This window comes from Grammomys surdaster, unplaced genomic scaffold, assembly GCF_004785775.1.
Source record: "Grammomys surdaster isolate TR1022 unplaced genomic scaffold, NIH_TR_1.0 67, whole genome shotgun sequence".
Classification (NCBI taxonomy): domain Eukaryota; kingdom Metazoa; phylum Chordata; class Mammalia; order Rodentia; family Muridae; genus Grammomys; species Grammomys surdaster.
Genome location: NW_021604569.1, coordinates 6,084,867 through 6,088,566, shown reverse-complemented (window position 1 = coordinate 6,088,566; position 3,700 = coordinate 6,084,867).

The window sequence follows — 3,700 nt, the reverse complement described above, 5'->3', positions numbered from 1 at the left end:
TGTAGTGTGTAGTGTGTAGTGTGTAGTGTGTAGTGTGTAGTGTGTAGTGTGTAGTGTGTGTGTGTGTGTGTCTCCTAGGCCTCCTATCATTTTAAACCAGGGGTTGGTAAAGGATTGCAAAGGAGATCTTTCAGGCTTCAGGGGGCCATATGGTCTCTGTCACAATTACTCAATTCTGCTCTCTTAGCATGAAACCCATTGGAGAGGATTCATAAATGAGTGACTGTGGCTGCAATCCAGCAAGACTTTACATAGAAAGCAGGCAGCAGGCAGACTGAGTCTCTGAGCCATAGCTTGCTGACCCCTAGCTTGGACCAAGGATCTCTCTGGCTTCAGAGAAGCCTTTCCTGATGGTCAGGGCTGATAAGTCAGCTGATAAGACCTGGGCTGCTAAGTCAAGGTCAGAGAGCTGACACCCCCAGCACTAACTCTGCCTCAGCTGCCTCAGGTTGGATGCTTCTCTTTAAGCCTCAGCAGGACAAGAGAAGCTCATTCAGCCTCATTTGGAGGCTCAATCATTCCAAAGTGTTTTCACAAGCCATTGGAACATTTTTGTCGGCTGCTTCTAATTTGTGGGAATGATGTCACAATGCCATCACTTAGACGATGGGGGGTGGGGTGGTGGTTATTGGAAGAACACATTGGAAATCCCAGCATTCACAGCAAGGCTTTGTAGAGAGCTAGAACATCAGTTGTGGACATATGGGACCTAACAGGAAGGTATATGATCTAATGATTCAAACCCCATGTTTTATTATTAGACTGCCTGGGTTCAAATCCCAGTTCTGCCATCCATCCCCCGTGCCACTCACTTTGGCCTCAGCTTCCCTCCCCACTGTCTTAGTGATGTGATAGTAACTATGGGGTCAGTGTTTGGGGGGTGGTGGTGAGGAGTCAGCAGGATCACGTGCAATCAGGGTCTACCTCTGTCAGGCACAAGGTCATGCTCAGTCAGGACAATCAACAGTAGCTCTACAGCCCTGCTATTCCAATGAATAGAGATTACTTGGGCTCTGCCCCTCATCATTAGCTCTTGGCTCTCTTAGCTGGGTAGTTACTCTTCTGTGTGTCTTGCACCATCACACAGTTTTTATACAGAAGGCCATCTTTAGCCCCCTGTCAGCTTCAGAATAAAGTTATTGTCCAGCCAGCTTGGCTAGAACAGCTCAGAACTCCTTTTGAATGTGGGTAGAAAGAACTCTTTGATTGGAAATATCCCCAGTGAACAGTCTTGGGAATCCTGGTAGCAAGGGGACTCTCTCTGTCCCCCACTGCAAGGATCTCTCCTTGTTCCCTTGATTTTGTTTCAGGAGTCTTCTAGTAGCCTAGAGTAGACATTATCTGTGTTGACCGAAAGTGTTGCCCTGATGCACTGCATGAAGCAAATCCTGTGGTGCTGATGGAGCTGCTTGGGGTCTTCTTATAGTAACACCATAGGGCAATAGGGTAATGACAGAGAAATGTTCTTGTTACCTTGACACACACGCCTTCTCTCTGCAAACATCCCCCACAGGAGCAGAGGTGGAGAGCTTTTACAGTTTTCTGGACTGGCTTCTTGAAGATGCTTTTGGGAACTGCTTCTGGAAGCTTCGCAGAGGCTCTGGGTGGATTTGAGGTAAGCCGTCAGTGGAGGTGCCAGAATCCTTTCCTTGATTCCTTCAGCAGAGTCCCAGGCCATTGACCTTTGAGTTCCACTGCCGAGCCTGCCTCTGGATTTATTTACCCCACTGGGACCAAATGGCTGACTTGTTAGCCATGCTGAATGGTTTTATTTGTTTTTGTTGTGCATTTCTATCATTTTCCTTCATGTGTCTGGAGGCTTTCTTTGTAAAATGATGGATGCGTTTTCATAAATCAAAACATAAATGAGAAAGTATATAAAGGCAAGAAATAGACCCAAGCCTGGAATTTGCCACTAGGAACTGCTAGCTATTTCCCAAGGAGAGTGCACTTTCTGATTTTACAAGGTCAGATCCTGGCTTACTTCACAGAACATGGGTTTCAGAGCATTTCTTAATCATGGTGGCTACGGTGGTGAGGATAACAGTTCCAGCCATGCCTACTGCCAGCCAAAGTACCTCTAATCCATCATCAGATTTAGCTCTGCAATAATCCGATGAACCAGAGTCTGTTAGTGTCTCCATTGCACAGATGAATAAAGAAAACTTCAAATGCATCTGTACTGAAAGTTCGTTTCCAGGGTTGTAAGGTATGGAATTCAAATATAGAATGCCAACATGGTTGTGGTTGTTGTTATTGTTCCTCCTCCTCTTCTTCCTCCTCTCCCTCCTCCTCCTCCTCTTTCTCCTCCTCCTCCTCTTCCTCTCCTCCTCCTCCTCCTTCTCTTCTTCTTTCTGTGTTTGGAAGGACAGAGCAGGCTGAGGTTTCAGTGCTTACTGTAGGTGCTGAAGTGTAGCAGGCAGCTTGTAGTAGCATGGAAGCTCCAGTTGGAGAGGCTGTAGGAGAGAATCTTGCTAGCTTTGTCTGAAGACACCTTCTGATCCAGGACACCAGCCATGTAGGTGGCACACTGGGACAGTTTCCTCACAGTGCCACGGACAATGCTCGTGTCATCACAGAGATCCCTGCTTCTAGCCTCCTTTCTCTTTGAGTGTCCACTTGACCTAGCCACAGGGTGGGGACAGGAACTAAGCAGGAGGTATCTGATTAGAGTTCATATGTTTTTGGTATTAGCTGCAATCCTTTGGTTGTCAGTGGTAGAATGGCCTCTGGGATTTGCTTAGGAAGAAGGGGGGTTGGGATGGAATATTTACTGGTTCATACTTAGCAGACAGTAGTTCTTCAGGGGAAAGGCTCCTGGTTTCCCACCTCAGCCCCATGCTGATCCAGTCAGAGGGACAAGTAGACTGAAGAGCTTAGGCCAGCAGCTCCACTGTAGCTTGGAGGAGGATGGGTTACTAGGAGGGGGATGGAAGCATGGCATCAGAGTGGGAAAGCAGGCTGTTGGTAGAGAAGGAGGCTGTTGTCCTCATGGAGAGCATCCTTTGGCAGCCATTTTTCTTTCCCCTAGAATGTTTACTGTGGTTGGATCTTAAAAGTTTCTGAGGCATTACTTGGAGGTGGTAGAGCCTTGATGGGGTATGGCCTACTGGAAGGAAATCTAGTCACTGAGCGTGCTCTTAAAGAAGATATTTGGACCTCATCCCCTTTCTTGTCCTGACTTTGCTCACCATGAGATGAATAGGCTTCCTCTACCACATGCTCCTCCCCATGCTATGCAATGCTCCTCCCCGTGCTGTGTAGTACTCCTCCTCATGCTGTGCAGTGTTCCTCCCCATGCTGTTGTGTAGTGCTCCTCCCCATGCTGTGTAGTGCTCCTCCTCATGCTGTGCAGTGCTCCTCCTCATGCTGTGCAGTGTTCCTCCCCATGCTGTTGTGTAGTGCTCCTCCCCATGCTGTGTAGTACTCCTCCTCATGCTGTGCAGTGCTCCTCCCCATGCTGTTGTGTAGTGCTCCTCCCCATGCTGTGTAGTGCTCCTCCTCATGCTGTGCAGTGTTCCTCCCCATGCTGTGTGTGTAGTACTCCTTCCCATGCTGTGCAGTGTTCCTCCCCATGCTGTGTGTGTAGTACTCCTTCCCATGCTGTGCAGTGCTCCTCCCCATGCTGTGTAGTGCTCCTCTTCATGCTGTGTAGTGTTCCTCCCCATGCTGTGTGTGTAGTACTCCTTCCCATGCTGTG